This window comes from Tribolium madens, unplaced genomic scaffold (assembly GCF_015345945.1).
Source record: "Tribolium madens isolate multiple individuals breed KSU strain unplaced genomic scaffold, Tmad_KSU_1.1 Scaffold_19;HRSCAF=116;Tcas5.2_LG9, whole genome shotgun sequence".
Taxonomy (NCBI): Eukaryota; Metazoa; Arthropoda; class Insecta; order Coleoptera; family Tenebrionidae; genus Tribolium; species Tribolium madens.
In genome coordinates, this window is record NW_025400983.1 from 9,160,196 (window position 1) to 9,179,241 (window position 19,046).

The 19,046-nt window shown below is 31.7% G+C and overlaps 1 protein-coding gene across 5 annotated transcripts in view; it reads left to right on the top strand.

The window, feature by feature from the left end:
• The first annotated feature begins 39 nt into the window (after positions 1-39).
• Positions 40-19,046, top strand: part of LOC123015573 (protein-tyrosine sulfotransferase) — a 59,974-nt gene continuing 40,967 nt past the window's right edge. For 3 of the 5 annotated variants that reach the window (XM_044415368.1, XM_044415367.1, XM_044415370.1), the window contains exons 1-2: positions 40-200; positions 14,057-14,084. The gene's annotated coding sequence lies outside the window, so the exon portion shown is untranslated. Of the gene's footprint in view, positions 201-9,907; positions 10,032-14,056; positions 14,085-19,046 lie in introns of those variants that run through there. The other 2 variants (XM_044415369.1, XM_044415372.1) reach the window with 2 other exon arrangements.

The following is a 19,046-nucleotide window of genomic DNA, read 5'->3' on the forward strand; positions in this document are numbered from 1 at the left end:
TTATTTTCTGTCATTTTGCTTTCATTTACTGTCAGTTCCTTGCAGTTCGGTCAGTTTGGCAAAAGCTTCTGACGAAGGTGATATGTTCGCCAAAGTTAACCTCGACGTACGTGTGCTCATTCGGCACTTGTCAAATTCCACGAACTTTTAAAAAAATTCCATTCTTTTGCTGAAGAACAAGAAAACTATCTGAGTCTTAGGTAAGTCACGACTTTTACATTCAATGTTATGGTTTATTATTTGTTTGCCTGATCCGCGTGTTACATTCGGCGTGCTTACTCTGAAGATGATCCCCCATGAATTTTAATAAGTGTAACGGGAATTTTAGTTAGTTGAACTGTAATTCATACGTGTTCAAATAGTAAGTTTGAAAGAATTAAAAAAGCTGGTTAAGAGCAAAAGGAAGCGCAACGGAGTCGTGTGTACACTTTTACTGTTGTTGCGGTCGAATAAGAAAGGAAGAACGGAGGTCATCTTCAACATAATTGAAAGTAACAATACACTAAACACGCCAATTAGCATCGGTTTATTGTTGATCTTGTTTTTTTTTTACGAGAGGAAAAGGAGCGGAGTAAATTAAACCAAACTGATGGAAGTTAAAATAGTCAATAATGAGTGAATCAATTAATTTTTGTTGGATTTTATTATTGTTATACAACTATAAACATATTTTTAAAAATATGCTAGATGGTGTTACTCTTTGAACAATATATAATTTTCAACAAATTATTGTGAGTATTAAGAATAAAAACCTATTTACATTTATGTAGTTACTTGAATTATTATGCATTTCATTATTATCTTTCTTCAAATATAACTAATTACATCGACTCACTTAAGTTACCTTGAGTACTTTATCTTTGAGGACTATACGCTTTTGATAAATAAACAATTAAGTATACTAAATAATTAGTACAAATATGAAAACTAATAAATTATCTAAAAGTTATCGTTAGTTAATTTTTGTTTCATATTTAAATTAAAAGCATCAAAACGTTAATAAAACTTGATACCTAATGTTTTTAAAAATATCCACTGCAGTAATCCTAAAAATTTGCGTGAAGCCGATAGGGATGTTTATTTACAAAAAGTTTAATCAAAGTGTTTCACTTTCTTTGAATGTAATTTTAAGGAACTGTTATGTATGCCTGCATTGTGTTTCGGATCAATTTATATTTATTGGAGCAGAAAGGAAAAAATTAGGAATGTCTAATACATATGAACCGTTCTCTGCCTAAATTTCAAATTAAGTGAAAAAGAAATATATAAAAACGGTATTATTCACTTTATTTACTTTTATGTGTTTTATTTGAGTCATTATTGCTACTGTCTCTTCTTAATTCATATTATTACGTAAAAATAAATGACTCACCAAAGATAAACTATCTTCCTAGACTAGATAATACCTACATATGTAAATGTTGTAGGTGGAGTGTCTATCTTGTTTTGTCTATTATGTAATACAATATTTAGCTATTTCATGTTTTCAGTTTTACAGTTAACTGGTCAGGAATATTCATCGACTTGAAATATCCTCCAATTATGTCTTCGAACTTTGGAAGAAACTATTAATTAAAATTCGCTTTCAAATTACCCTTTTTAAAGGTAGTAAATCAGCTTTTAATTCACCAGTAATAGCGCCACTCCTACGACTTTTTGTGAGAGTACGTAAATAAGGCATTAAAATTTATTACTTTGATATAAATACAATATGTTCAAAATTTATTATTATTATTAGCAAAATCTAACTATACCAAAGAAATTCATTAAGTAAAATACATTTTTCTTGAATAACAATGTGTTGCAGAAGGTCAATTTAACTAAAGCACGCAACAAAGGCATTAAATTAAGTTGATAAAGATTTATTGCCATATTAAAAAGTCGTTTTACGCCTTTCACAATCTTTAAATTTTTAATTTTTCTTTAAGCTTTAGTCGTATTGTAATTCTCAAAAATATAAAATTTGTTTTCATAACTATGAAGACTTTAGTTGCAAACAAATGGAGGAACCAAGGCACAACTTGAGGCGGCTATACGATGTAACTCAAAGCGGTGATTATAACTACAAAATTTATAGTTAGGTAATACACTTGGTAAAGTTTTCAAGTTTGGCGGAGTTTAGCAAATATCTGGAGCAAAGTACTACAATCAAACTATTTTCTGCATTTATTGTATTTAAATGTAATCATTTCGTATGATGTTATTTGCCTGGTACGGATTTAATTTTAGCGGATTTAATTCTAGCGGTTAACCGCTTCCGGATTTGTTGTAACAAAATTCACTTTTTGAAACTCCAATAATTTGGGGATTGAAAATAAAGGTTCTGCTCTAATACTAAACTACCGTTTAACGGTTTGGTTATTCCTTTTATGCATAATTGAGAAGCAATTAATTTTTCATTTTAATGCTATACTTTTCTTGTCTGATAAAAAAGAAAGTAAATTGCAGTATTTTAATTAGGTAGATACGTTGTGTTGTTTTATTAAAAATATTTCCTCAACAATGTGTCGAATTTAAAATAGAACAAAGTTAAATTAAAGCTTTCTCTGATCTTTAATTAAAGGAGATACGTTTGTGTAGTTGTTTTGTTTTTGTTTAATTTATTCCTATTAACACTACAAAAAATATACAAGGGTAAATATGGAGTTGGTAGTGTCTACGGTCTCAGAATATTCATTTAAAAAGCTTGAAAAGGTAAGTTTGCGAAAAAGCAATTAAATTTATGCATACCAATCGCCTTTAATTGAATTTGAACAAGTGGTATCTTTACTAGAACTACCATATTTAGTAAATGAGTCACGAATGAAAATTTTAAATATATAAATTAATAACAAAGTATTAATACTAAATAAAATTACTTGTTATCAAATTATTCCGATAAGTCATAATTATTCAAAACTTAATTTATTGTTCTCATTTTCTTTAAAATTTCTCATCATTTTGCTGTTTCCGATTCCATGAATATTTCATAAACCTCATACCCAATTTTTGCCGCCGTAGATAACAACTCAGGTAAACATTGTATCTACCGTCTTTTGCCGTAAGCTTTACGTTATACCATTCCATTTACAGATTTACCAACTCTGCGTGTATTTTTTTTACTTCGTTTCCCACATTTCTTCGAGTAATGGTACATTTTTGTTGTTTCGTTTCTATTTTATTCACTTTTCCAACAATAATGTAAAGCTCGGCGTTCGTAAATAGTGGTAGTATGGAGAATAAAACACTTTTATGCACAAGTTTTGGTGCTGTTTAAAATACTCTGGAGAATTTTTGCAACAAAATTATGTGTAAAAATTCAAAAGAAATTGCAGTTTTCATTAAAGTACTAGTCAATAAAAATTTCAAATTGAGATAGGAAATTAGCGAGAAATGTGATTTGAACTTTAATTAAGTCGCTTCTACAATTTTTTTTCTGTTTTTGACGTCGTGTAAAATTTTATTGTAGCTACTTGCAGCTTCAAAAACTACATTAGTTAGTAGACGAAATATAAAAATTGTAGACCGAAGTTTTTGCGGACGAATCGTTGTTTCTGGATGAGGCGAAGCCGATTCTGGAATAGCCGATGAGTCCGCAAAAACGTTTTAGGTACGCGTTACAAACATTTTTTTGTTAAAGCTCCCAAAAAATGAATTCACACCTCTTATTAATTAAAAAAATTTCGCCACCATAGTAACCAAATTGACTTTTTCGTAGGGAAAAACTGTTTTACTTAAAAACAGCTATTTTCTGGAGCGTATACAAAAAATGTATTTATGAAAGCAGAAATCTTTTGTTATTGTTTACAAAATAACGGAAATATATTAAATAACAATTTTCTGTAGATTATGTCATTTTTTAAACAAGTGGTTAATGAGAGAATCATAGTTACGAATATGGCATTTATTTTCCACTGAAACTGTTGCTAATAATTTTATAGGGGAAAAAGCAAATTAAATAAAATTTCCGAAACGAACTCGAGGTTCATATTAACAATAGTGGAGTTCGAAGCCGGATTGACCTAATAAGCAGAAATCTAATAGACGAGAAATGCTGGTGGTATGAGTATTCCATTTATTGAAAAAATAAATACGGACAAAATCAATTTCTAGTTTTTAATTTGCTGGCATTTGAACAAACCTACAAAAATACCTGTTTGCTTTTTATAACAAATGGATATTTATTTTTTTATTACCTAAATTTTTGGAAAAAAAGAGTTTCTGTAGTAGAATAATAATTGTATACAAAAGAGAAAATACAGAGTATGGCATCAATCCTTATTGACAAACTATTTGAAATCTAATTGTTATATCAATTGCTATTAAAACTGAAACTGTGCTAAATAAGCGAAATTTGAAATATGTATTTGTTTTTAGTTAAATGGACGCTGAATTATAATCTTTTTTTTTATTTCTAATTAAGTAACGTGGGCAGTGACATTTAAAATTTACTATTAGTCGATTTTTTCGTCGCTATTAATCCATCTGTAACAAATTCAATCGTTATAAATTTTTATTACTTATTTTATCACTTTTTCCTTCCTTCATCTAATTGAAATCACATTACGGTTCTCAAAGTTCCAGCAAAAACTAGATTTGAATTGTTTTTGTTTCGATAGTTTGGCACAAATTCTTAATTGATCGAATCCTTGTATTCTAGTGCATTGTTCACACATCGATGGGTCTTCTAATCCTGCTTGATTATCCAGCTCGATGATTTCTAATAGACAGGGTGTTATACCACAAATACATGAACTGTATTTTATTTGGAACAAAATGCGTTTTTTTTTTATTGGTAGGCCTTAATGATTAGTTTTACCACTGATTAAGTGCCTCGATCTTTCCGTCTACTTAAATAATGGTCTTAGGCTTGTTAGGGCGGACCAGCAAGACAATCAAGTTGATATAAAATAGGTTTAGGAGCAACATCAAAAGAAGTCGGGATTGAAGACTTTTCTTATTTTTTAAGGCTGTGTTAATTGAGCAACTTTGCTGATAAACTGCATAATTACAAGAAGTGAAAGTCCATAATTACCATTATTCCTCAACAATAATAGATGATTATCGTTTATTTCAGAGTTAAGGTTTACCTAAAATTCGGCATCATCCGCTTACGGTTTACGTGGTTGAAGTTTACCACACTGTTTCTTATGTAAATTAAATAAATCTAAAAGGTAACTTAGTGTCACACTTGATAATGGAAGTTGTGTGTACACGAACGTGGCTTACGGTACAATGATATCGCGTTTTCTACATTATAGAAGAAGGTCAGGGATTTTTTTTTATAATTTTCTAACACGAATCGCAATTTAAAATAGATCAGATTATATTCGTGTTTCGTGCTTTTGATCCATTGTAATGAACCCGAAGCAGTTGAAATAAATTTGAATGTATATCGCCGTGATTGCATTAAATCTATTTTGTTCCGGCCAATGCAAACATTCAAATTTTTAAAAAGGATATACCACTGTTGTGATTTTAATTCGGTTTGTCGTTTTTTTTAGTTTTGTAATTCTGATTTTGTTGGCAAAGTATTGATTTTATATCACTGTTCCAATTAATCTCAGTCGAGTAGCTATGAGAAGAAAAAGCAAGCTATGGAATGAATACTCTAATGCTTGGTTGAATTAGAGTAATTTATTCGATGTTTTAAAGATCTTTCTCGGCGAAATTAATTCACCTCTTTGCATATGTACATGTCTACACACGAGTGTTATTGTTCATAACAGAAAAGTTTTTCGAAATTTAGTTAATTTAGGATAGCAACTTAGAATTTTACACTAGACTATACAAACCTTATATTGATGGACAGCTTGTCAAAAGATCTTTTGATTGGTACAATAATAAATAGAGGGTGCCATTTGAAAAAATGAGTTTTTGACATTTTTAATTTGTCATGTTTAAAAAATCGCAGTAGGCACATGCGACTGAGCAGGTTGTTGAGTAAACACTTAAAAGATGCGGCAAACATTCAGAAATCAAACGGCGTTACTTACTTTAACTTGTGTGCAAGTATTTAGAAGGTACGAATTTTTAGACAGACCCCTGCATTTCAAAAATTCTGGTAAAAAAAACGCCACAAATCAAAATTGATAACAGATAAATAAAAACAACCTGTATAAAAGTTATTTGTAATTTAGCGTAGAATCCAAAAATAAACTCAAACTGAGTACATTCCATTAAAAAAAAACATAACTTTAGTGTTTTTTTAATATTGGGACACCCTGTATATAAACTGCAATATTTTTAAAATATGCAGCAGAAATGCAACTATAATTTAAAAAAAAAGATTAGTATCTCCTAACATAAACAAGTTATAGAGCTTTTTCGGACCGTTGGGACAGCCTGTATACAAGGTGATTCTTTTAGGGCCTACATTAGAAACTTTTTAACTTCTAATGCAGACAGGAATTTGAAATTTTGTGCCCTACCCAAATCAACCAGTCTGAGTTCAACTAAATTACTTTCAAAATGGCTGAACTTCCGGAACTACGAGAAATTGGCGCCTACTTTGAAATTTTAAATGGTACCCACTTATTTTTAGTGCATTTTTGAATTCTTCTTTTTAAACTAAGTAAATTGTACCTAGTTGATAGTACTTATCTGTCATAGTTTTTGACATATGTCAATTTTTTGGTCAAAATTTTCACTTGCAGTGGTTCATTCAAAACATCACAGCTATTGAACCCTTTGCGATAAGTGAATATTTATTTTTGCATTCGATAACCAAAGGTTCGAAAAGTTTTCTAGAATTTTCAAAATTGTCAACTGTCAAATTGCAAGGCTAGTATGATTTTTTGAAAATGATTATTAACAAACAGCTATAACTCAGTTTTTTCAAATGAAATTACTCTATTTTCTCAACGGCAATCAAAAGTACATTAATTTGTAGAGGGACTTTTATCAACATGCCTATACCTATCTCTTACAGTTTTTGAAATAATCACGAAAACATGTTATTGTTTTTATTTTTATAGTTAATCCAAAACTCGATGGTGAACTGCTTCCATTATTTCATTTGGTTGAAAAATATTAAATGCCGTCTTAATCCTTGCCTCCATTCTTCGTAATTCCGGATGGGTGTTGTGTATACTAAATATTTAATACGTATTGATCATTTTCCAAAGCCTACGTGATTGACTATAAAAATAAAAAACAAAAACACGTTTTTCGTGATTATTTCAGAAACTGTAAGAGATTGGTATAGGACATGTTGATAAAAGTCTTTCTACAAATCGATGTACTTTCGATTGCCGTTGAGAAAATAGGGTCATTTTTTTTCAAAAAATTGCATTATAGCTGTTTGTTAAATATCATTTTCAAAAAATCATATAAACTTTGCCATTTGACAGTTGACAATTTTGAAAATTTTAGGATACTCCTCGAACCTTTGGTTATCGAATGCAAGAAAAATTATTCACTTATCGCAAACGGTTCAAGAGCTGTGACGTTTTTAATGAACCTCTGCAAATGCAAATTTTGAAGAAAAAATTGACATATGTCAAAAACTATGACAGATAAGTACTAACAACTAGGTGCATTTTACTCAGTTTGGAGAGGAGAATTCAAAAATGCAATAAAAATAAGTGGTTACCATTTAAAATTTTAAATTTGGCGACAATTTCTCGTAGTTCCGGAAGTTCAGCCATTTTGAAAATAATTTAATTGAACTTAGACTGGTCGATTTGAGTTGTGTACAAAATTTCAAATTTCTATCTGCATTAGAAGTTAAAAAGTTTCTAATATAGGCCCTAAAAGAATCACGTTGTATACGTTGCCATACCTAGTTGCATCAAATTTTTAATGAGTATCAAAATACAGTTGGTAATTAAAATGAAGTTAATTTTTTGTTCGTTAGTGTGATGCAATACAGTAAAATTTCAAAGGCGTTACAGAGAAGCGAAGCAAAAATATGCCTGCACTAACAACATATACTTAGTTTCAGTAGTATACTAGGTGTTCAAATATACCCATAACTATGTGTGTTGGCAACAAGTAGCAAAAGGAAAAATGTGATGCATGATTGAAAGCATCTTACCGTTTTTCCAATTTTTTTTCTATTTTGAATGTCAAAACATTTGGGCGTAGACATAAATAAGACTGTGCTACTTCACACAGATTGTTTTGCAACTGTCACCGCCAGTGAAAAATATTCTTATTTTACGTAAGAAAAGGTTCTTTCAAGATTAAAACAAATACTTTACATCCGAAATTAATTCAATTAGCAAACATTTTACCAAATCAATAATTACATTTTTTTTCATAAAATGTTTAATTAATGTTTCCGTTATTTTAATCTAAAAAGAGCCTGAAGATGTATAGACCTACAGCTATTAATTGTTGTTTTCTGCTGTTGTTATAAAGTTATGCTTAATTATGAAAATTTGAAGTTAAAAACAGATGCAGACACACGAATACCTATATTGCGCTACCTCTTTAGATTTTGGGAGATTCATAGATGTTTATGAAGATTAATATTAAATTAGAAAACAGGGATGTTTTTGTCTCACCTCGTTAATATTTTAACCACGATTGATGGAAGCATGAAAACGTCCTCAAAAATTTGTTTTTCTTTATCTTTAATCATACTCGTAACTCGTGTTGTACATTAGGCCTCGGCTTAGAAATGACCAAAATTGTAAGGTTAATGTTTATTGATGGTCTGTTTTCTATTAGTCTAAAAATCTCGTTTCCATTGTGGTTTCGCGAATAAATCGACAGGCAGCTTATGGAGGCTCATTTATAATAATAACAGTTCCACATACGGGTAAATAACGTTTCGCTTATGCGTTGATGTATTAGTCTCGAAGAGGAAAAACGTTTGCCAATTGTTCGAATCCCTTTGAGTTTTGCTTTAATAAATAACGGCCGTTTGGAAGCGCAACCGCACAGTCATGTATCCGGTGCAGGATTGTTGAATTATGACTTTATGCGGTCTAAGACCAAATCTAGACGGGCATCTGTTCAAATAACGACGGTTCAACTCCCTATTTTTCCAACATAATTATTGTTATTCGCTTCGAGACGTCATCTGTGGCGAATGGGATACGTGAAAATTTTCACAAAGTGTAATTTGATAAATTAAGCGATAAATAAAAAGCGGAGTTTTTGGTGGCTTAAAAGGCATTAATTACATCTGAAGTTTGTTAGTAATTTGTTACCAATGACTTCGAATAAGACAAATACACTGTCGAAATCTATTTCATTGATATGCTTTAGTAAATTTCTTGTTTGATTAATAACTTGCTAAAATCCGGTCGTAGTTGATTCGCTTAAGAGCTTTAAGTGTAATCGAGACCTGAAATGGAAATTCCATTGCTCCCGATCTCGAAGTTTGTATGTACGAATTATTAGTAATTCTAATTTAAAATTTTCCAATACAAAAGTGCAGTATAAAAGGGAAGTGATAATGTTATAGATATGCAATGTGAAAATCCTTTGGGACATTGAGACCATTTTCCTCATTTTGAAATGTGTGGGATATTCGAAAATGTCTGATGGCATTACTTAAATTCAAGTCTGCAAATACCTTTTTCGATTTTTTTATTCTTTCAACTTTTATAGAATATCGCGGCGTAGATAAGTACGAGTTGTTTGCTTTTATTTATTTTGTGATATCAATGATAAAAGATTTAGTAAATATTATTTACACATTTGTCGAATCTACAGAGTCATTTTGATATAGTTTTCGTAATTTTAACTACCAAGTCCCACAGTTGGGTACGTTAACAGAAAAATATAATTTTTTGGAAAAAATTATGATCAAAATTTGGGTAGTAAATTTAAGTACGACACTGGATATTCACTTTCCATTTCAAGTGGTTTTTAAGGTTGCAGAAGAAAAAGGGATAAAAACTCTTATCACGTGGCGTTTTTGTAGATTTGTCGTTTGTTGACTTTTCAATCAGTGATAAAATCGCCAGTGCAATCAGTGTTTCGGGGCAAATTTGTGAATAATTACTGTGTTAATAAGTCGAAAAATGCCCTACAATAACATCAAGTATGCGGACATAGTGTACTGTTATGGCTTAGCAGACGATAATGGAGAACAGGTATGTACAACCAATAAAGTAATTAATGAATGAAGTTTTTTTAAAAGAGAAATTTTATCATCAATGAACTACATACAAAAACGTCTCTTCTGTTGACTACTTTTTTATTAAGCAAAACAGTGAGCGTCGAATGTAGGATGGGACGGGGTTAATTTTACATTAGCGAATTTCAAATTTTTGACACTGCCCAAAGTTTTCTTGCTTCTTCAAACATCATACAGAAAATTACGAAAAGTATATCAAAATCACCCTGTATATTTAAACAACTTGTCTTGAAAATGGTTGTTTAATTCGAGATTACTTTTGATTGTATTACTTTGAATCTTTAGTGTTTAAAATCGACGAGGATTATAATTTTGAGCTGTTTATTTGCAATCGACGTTATGATGGTATATCCGTAATGAAGTCATGGTGGATAAAATTTGCTAAACAAGTTAATTATCCTAAAACCTTAATCCCGTACAAGCTTAACTATGTATAGGTATATTAATCTGGTTAGGTTATTGGTGGTGGCATATGCTTGTATCGGTAATTATCCAGTCAGATGCTTGTATTCTCTTATCAGCTTTTGGCAGGATCAATATGTTCCAATTAAACCAAGTTTGCGGTGTTTTAGTGCAAACAGTCGGGTGTTTTTCTTTTGAAATAAGCAATACATACAATGGACCTGTTTCGGTGTTCTTTAACAAAATCACTTCAATAATTCAAGTTTAATTGCATTTACGGAGCGTTTTTTCCGTTACAATTCCAGCAGTCGGCTCGATTTACCCATACTTGGTCGCCAAGTATAAATTATTATCATCGGAACCAAACAGTGTTGTCGGTAATTGGTAAGTGAAATGTCGTTTTTTCCATTCTGAGAGAGATCGACCGATTAGTATTTCTGCTATCGTGATTAATGGAATAATTGTAATTTGATCGTTAAATGAAGGGTTGCGTCAAATTTTTGCAGTTTCAATTTCCCTGATTTTGGCGGGTTAATTAATTACGGCTCTATTTCAGGGCCACAGTTTATGGATGTTTCATGTTTTATCATGTACTAGTTGCGGCGCTGTTTAGTGTTCTATGCGAGAGAAAGGGTTTGTTATTCAAATTGTTTTGGCAAACAGCGAGTTCCATTAAAAGACTGCCAATGGAAAGACTTAATTCGGAAAAAGGAGTAGAAGGTTGAACTTTCGCCCGGTTTTTGACCGGTGAACCTTTGCGTAAAGGGGCAAAATATAGGGTGGAACAAATTGTACAACTTACATACTTGCTATACGATGTGTTAAAAACTTTTTAAAAAACGATATTGTTTAACCTCCAGGACAGCCTGTGTATTATAAAATTTTGTAGGTAGTCCTGTTTGAGGCAATTTCTCGTCAAATTAAAACCTGGGAGCTATTTAAATCACTTCTTTCCGCATAAAGGGCGCCCCATTATTTATCGTCGTTTGAAACACTTTTATATTACTTTATTCCGTCATATAGGAGCAGGCATTTAGAACATGAAAGCTAATTTAGCGTGAAAATTTTCCTTTTCGTTACGCTCTAACTTATTAAATCATCAACGTTACAACGTCAAGCATAACATGCCTAAAATTCTAATTTCGTAAGCAATGCCTCCCAATTAATAAGCAGTGTATAATGCAGTCAAGTAATACCTCCTTTGGGAGATATGTAAACTACACCGATGATTAGACCGGGAGCATCCTCGCCCGTCTTTCAGATTCGTGAAGGCTTCTCGGGGACGTCCCGGGCCCATCAACAACACAACCGGAGGCTCTCTCGGGATCGAGCTTTGCGGAAATCAGCATTATATCCGAGATCCGTCAGTCTAATCTATTGACGGTCAAAAAAACGAACATATGTATTGTGAAAAAGAGGACGAAGACGTGTCTGTTGGGAAAAGACGAGGCAGGACTTCGATCAGGTGGCGTTTAATCTTAGCCGAGAGGAAAAATGTATTTCAGACTTGGAGCTGGAGAGTTTACCGATCGGATCCTTTTTTACGGGTCACGTCGGCGGCCAATCGACGATGAAAATCAATCCGCCGGACTGAGAGGATTTGACACGTTATATGGAAATTAGGCTTCTGTTGATTTTTAGGCTTAATGTTTATTCGATGGCATTTAACAAAATAATTGTGATTTTATTAGACATTAAATGATAATAATTCACAATCCAGGAGATAAAAAGGTCGACTAAATTTCAGTGATTAATATTTGAACGAAATCGTGATTTTCTCGGTTCAATTTATTATTAAGACTCTATAATAGCCATTATAAGGCACAAAATATTTGTCATATTTATTTTGTTATTGTCTGTCAAATTTATTTTTTTTTATTTTCAGGTGAAACATAAAACGTTGCATGTACATATACCATGGGCATTATCTAATGTCTTTGGTCCCTGGTAGACTCACAAGAGTCTCGAGCCAGGGGCCCTCGACTTTGCAAATGCCTTTAGTATATCAATAATTATTTTATTTTGAGAAGATTTTTCATTTAAATACTATAAATCTTTAAAAATACAAGTTTTACATATTCTAGAACCTTGAAAAATCATAGTGTGTTATTAGACATTTTCATGTGTAGTATTTTGTGTTTAAAAATGTACTTTAGCGTGCTAGTGCTGCAATGTGCTTCAATGGTAAAATGTTCAGCTTGTCATTTTTCTTTTAGGAAATGAAACATTGTGTTTTGTAATGAAGAGAATAAATTTCCTTCTATGTTGTTTTTATAGTTCAAAGAGAGAAGAGAGATATTTCCTAGTAGAGACTCGTTTGTTTAAAATCATTTTTGGCTCTAACTTCTTTATCAAACGTATTTGGAATAACCTGTATGTTCATGAAAACATAACCTTTTTTTATTTATGTAAATTTTTGTAAAATATTTAATTTTATGTTTGTCCACACCTTTGAAAGTTTTGCTTTAAAATGTATAAGTAAAATGAGTTTATCAATAATTATAATGTGGACTCGTATAAACATAGATCACAAAGAATATAAAATTTTTAAAAATCATGTTTTTATCAAATTTAAATTATAATACACATTTTTGGTAATTTTTGTGAATCGTTTGACACGATTAAAACCTTGGGGACTCTTAATTTGATAATAAAAGTGCCTCAACACAGTGCAAACGGAACTGTATGTTAGTTTAATTTAATAATTTGTCACTGACTTGGAAAATGGATACGTTCAAATGAGTTTTGTTTTCATCATAAGCAAATCAAATATTGACTAATTTGAATGAACATTCAACTGGCGTTGTAATAGTAAATGTCTTGAAACATTGGTATTATTACTAGTTTAAATTCAGTGGGAAATTTTAAATACATAAATTTTTATATAAAGTTCTTGTACTTCTTGAAAATCCACGAGAGAAAGAGAAATTATTGCATTGCCTTATAAAATAAAAAAATATACATAATGTCAATGCTCGCAGAAACCAGATGTTATTATAGCATTCTTTTAGCAAATCAGTCATTAGTTGGAAAGTGTACCAAATCCGAAAAGCGTTGCTTTTATGAATGAACTAATTTACTTCCCATTTAACGAAATACAACACATGAGTGCAAATTTTGTTTCTTGACAATTAATTTGTTGTAGTTAATGTGGAAAATTAGTTTAGGGAGAAAAGTAATGTTTCATTAATTTAATTGAAACAAGATTAGTAAAACAAAACAAGTGGGGATTGTTTATTGCTGCATGTAACTATTGTCGTATTTTAACTGTAGGTTGAATACAGCTTTGCATTGTTTCTGTTTAATTCACTCTAAATTAATTAATTCGGGAGTTGACCATATCTAATTTGTACATATTCGACATTGCCTCATTTTGCAGAGAATAATTTAACAACAGCAATGTAATAAAATACATCCATTACATTTTAATTTAAATTTCCTCCTCCCTTTGTTTATTTTTAATGAAGGGAATTAAGTTCGCGTTGTTACATTTTGATGATGGAGCAGACATCAAACGATTGTATAAATTTGCAATCTGAAGAAAAACCGCGAGTAATTTAGATTTTTTTTCTGTTTCAGAATACTCGAGAGCATTTCTCAATTTTAGGTGAGTAACAAAAACTTTTTAGTTCCTTTATGTTCCATTGAACAAATGAAAGGAACAAATATATTATGAAAACCATTTCTAGTGGGAAAATATTATAATTTATCTAGAAGTTTCACTAGTAAATAATGTTGAAAAACAATGATATTTCACCGGAAGCAGTTTTCGCACAATTGAAATTTTATTCATTAAATAAGTCGACGGTGTTGACTGTTGAATCAGGGATTTTCTCCATAAATGAATAATTCACTCCGACAACTAAATTAATGTAAATCGAAAATGCATTACTTATCTTGCTATTTTTGGACTGCCCGTTTCATTTTGCTAATGGGAAATTAATTTCGGTCATAGTTAATGGTTCTCGATGGGATGCTTGTTACTGACAGTGGCTAATACCGTCATATTTAAAAAATAAAAACCTTTTAGTTTAGCCTTGTTTTTCAAATTGTAAAAGGGCAAATACATTGACGCTTGATTTATGCTCATAAAAACAGCAAAATGTTATCGACAATTTTCAGTGTAATTTTTGTGTTGAAATACCACGGGGTTCGACTTGTTCATTGATAATCTCCTGTTTACAAGCTGTCGTTGCAATTTACTGGATTTCCGTTTTTCCATTTTAATTTAAAGTGATTTGCTTCCGTGGATTTTTATCACGTGCTTACCTAAGTAATACAAAACAAATTAAAATGTTGTTACTCAAATAAAATACAATATTAAACAACAAGTGTTATAATTATAAACACTCATTGTGAGGCGAGTAGTTTACGAGCCACGCAGGGGCGAGTGTTACAAATACACGAGTGTTTCAAATACACGAGTGTTTATAATTATAACACTTGTTGTTTAATATACTATTTTTAAGCGTTTTTATAAATTGAATTTATTATTTTATTCGAAGTTAAAAGTGATGACATTTGAAGTAATATCGTATCAACAATAAATTACTCCCTAGGATTTAGGGATATTCGTGAATAGGTTGCCATAAATTTGGTTAGGTTGGTTTGTGGTGACAAACAAAAGATATCGTAACCAATGTCAAAATTTAGGTTAAGCTACCTGTCAGCTTGTATGGATAATTCAATTGATATTTGACAGCAGGTTGACAGGAATGTCAATCGTTAACAACAAGGGGTAACCAACCCTAGGCATTCAAAGTTACTTCTGAAAATTCTAGTTACAAACAACATGAAAAACGTAATTTTCCTAAAAGTTCAAATCCTAGGTGGTAATTTCTTGTTGACAAATCTTTAGGTATGCGGTACCTACCCAAATCACCTGAAAATAGCTCAAATTACATTGGTTTCCATGAAAAACACCGATCTGCAACAATTTCTTACTTAAAAACGACAGTATGCAGCCAATGATGACAAAAGCATTGCATAAATGTTGCCAAAAACAATGTTACAAAGTTAACAGTTTTCAGTTACGAGTACACAAAATGCTCATTGTCACGCCGAAATAAAAGGTACTCCTTTATGTTTTTTTCTTAAATTAGCTTAAAAGTAGGTTAGGGTGCATTAATAAAGGTGCATTAATAGAGATGTATGCAAGTTATGTTGTTCATATTTCTTGGATTAAAGTATAATTTGTTTACGTCACGATTTAATACAATATTATGAATGCAGTTGTCAGGACAGTTGTGCGTTGTCGTTTAACGTCTAGCTTATTGCGACATCCAGATATTAATTTATGCCACTATTTTTCAACAACTCCCCATTTAATTTCATATTCTGGTAACCGATTTTAACTTTTATTACATGATATGAAATTCCAACAAAAAAAAATATTACCTTTGCTGATATTTTACACCTGACAATCATTTAATTTTGGGTTTTCTGGAAAAATACATAGTGTAGAGAATAAAAAACAAAAAAAACAAAAATTGTTTTTTTTTTCGTGAGAATTTTAAATACGAGTCTGGGTATACAAGTTTTTTTGTTACAGTTTATTAGAAGAGGAAACAAGGAAGCTGTATCCTAAATTGTAACTCTGTTTAATGTTATTCGTGGCTTTTATAGGCAAAATTTTTGTACTTTTCCTAAATAATTAAGAGATCAAAATAATTTATAATCGAGTCTTCTTTGGATCTGAAAATGTTTATTTTTGAACTAACTGCACATGAAACGTCAAATAAAATGACAAGTTGAAAGGTAAAACGGCTAAATGGGCTGGAATTAGTCGCCGACGTACTCGTATAACAGTAGGATCGTTTTTTTTTAAAGGTAAATCATAAATTTAGTTATTAAAACATTAACTTTTTGATCATGCCATTTTACTTTGCGACTTGTAATTTTAGTTGACGTTTAACAGACCTATAATCGTTTTCGTATTAATGTGCATCGAAGTAGTCGTTAAAAGGGATCATTTTAAAGTGGCAACCATGCGAAAATTCAAACAATCCCAACCTCAATCTTTCCTAAAAATTGTTTTCTCAAATAAGTATGTGTACATGCCCCAGGTTTTGAGGAAGCAAAAAATAATTAAAATTAACATCGTAATTAACATAGGGTGGCAAACATAACGATTTTTGTCATTATTGATGTGATTTTTGTTCTCAATGACATTATTGACAATTTTTGTGTGAATCGACCTTTAAATTAAATATGCATTTAGACTTCTACAACCTACTTGATGCAGATTAATATGAAAAAGAGTATACGTATTCGGATCCAAGGATGACTCGATTACATATTATCTTCATCTTTCGATACAAGATCATCAGTATCATTAAATAGACATAAAAGAAATGTCAAATGGCAATTTTTTTGACAGATATAGTTCTTTAAACATTTTTTTCATGTTCCTGGCATCTTATCTTACTTGAAATTTTTCTCTGGGGCGTGGGTTCTAACACACCTGTATATTTTACGTTTCCTGTAGAGGTAGGCCCCTAAAAAATTCGTCAAAAAGTTCAAAACCTTTTCATTGTTATTTTACCCTAAAGGTTCATTCTCCATATAACCGTTCTTTTTTTATCGTAAATTCCAAACAATCCTGTAACCCTTCTCGTTGATATTCAAATTACCGGGCAAGTCATTTCGCCAACAATCAACTTTGACCCTTTTACGTCCAGTTGTAAAAACATCGTTATCCGTCCAGTCATCGCTTTGACCATAACGATCAAAGATAGTAAGGGTAAAATCGCATTGAGACTACGGGAGAGCATTAAACATAATGATTGAAGAGAAGCCTAGACCAGACGTGTCGCAATTTCACCGGATTCATTCCGGAAATTATCAGCAGCAGGTGGTCAATATCAGAATTACACGTGTACAGGTTTGATAACACGATGTGTATGGGGATTGTAAGTTTGAAACCAAACACAACGGATACTGTAATCGTTCGGGTCCAAAACCGAATGTGAGTTATCCTTCGAACGTGGGTCCTTCGTTTATTGTGGTCACTAAGAGATATTTAATCTTAAATCGATGCAGACCCTCTTAATCTTGAATTAAGAGACGTACGCTAGGTATATATTTTTGCGGAAGAAATAGCAGGATTATGGAGCTTTCGATGCTAAAAGCTTCAAGTTTTAGCTGAAATGATGGCCGTTTTTGTGCTTTCAAAGTAAACGAGTACATTGAAGAGTTGTGCGTAAGTGTGCAGTAAATTGCACTACCGCAAGGATGAGGGCCTGAAGGCCCGCATGAACGGGTCATTGCCTCCACCAATTGCTTTGAACAGACACAACCACCCGTCTTCCTGACACTAATAGCTTTAAAAACGAAACTGGACGCAAATCCGCATTATCATCGCCAATTTTCATATTTTTTTTTCTCGGATCATTTTTAATTAAAGACAACCGGGCTTTTCTCCGTCAACGAGTCCAATCATTTCGAATTGTAATTAATTACGTCTATTTATTTGAAAAACAATGTGATGTAGTTGGAGTTTGAAAGCCACTCTATTAATTAATTACAGAACACTTCCATATTTCCGTCACGTATTTTGCGGGAAATTCATCCTGTTTTCTTTTGATTAGTGGTAACTGTGCGGCATCAGATACGGAAAACATCGAATTAGAAGAAACTCACTTTGTAATTTTATCACCTTTGCTGTTACACATCACGTTTATTTCAGGTGATCCGCGTTTGAAACTTTCATGACATAGTCTTGATGGTAATGTGAGAAACATTACTTTGTTTTTGTTTTATCGGATTAGGAGGTTTTGCCTCAAAGTTGTGTATTTTTTACACAGTGGAGTGGAGTTTTAAAAAAGGGGAAAAGGATTCGATCGACGCGGTGTTTCTCCGATGGATTTAGGGTTCGAATGCGAGTGGACCATAAATTATTCAACACGAAAATATACTCAGGCATATACTCAGGATGTAACCTTGATGACTGCTCCACGGTTATTTAATATTAACAGGGGAAACAGGAGTTTGATTTCATAAACAATGTGTTGATCAATAAACTAGCGAAGTTATCAGTTTAAAAAAAATTATTCAAATCTCCACCACACTAGTCCATTGTATTTCTATGTAACTTTTAAAGTAATTTTGGGGATAAAAGATGTTGTAGCTTTTGTTATTTCATTAATGCATTATTTCGAATTAGCAATTATCAAATTTTAAGCTGAAAAGCTGCATGTGTATGTACATCTCTTAGGATAATAAATGAACGGGATGGTATTCGCTTTGTAGAATCTAGAACACTACACATATATAAATCGCACAGCATACAATAATTGTTTCAGAGATAATTGCATTGTTTGTGATTATTCTCCTACTATGCTTATTGCCGAAAAGTGCGCAGTTCTCCAATGCTAATTATCATTAAATTCGCATCGAGAATTAAGTCTTCTAATGCATTTGTAAGTAATTTATTTAAATAAATGCACACGGCGCGAATTATTTTTGATGGAAGTTCGTTGTCGAGCGAAATCTAAAAGATTTAAGATCCTGGTGGCGACGTCTTCGCTTAAACCTGCGGCAGAATAAAGCGCTTTATTCGAATTGCATT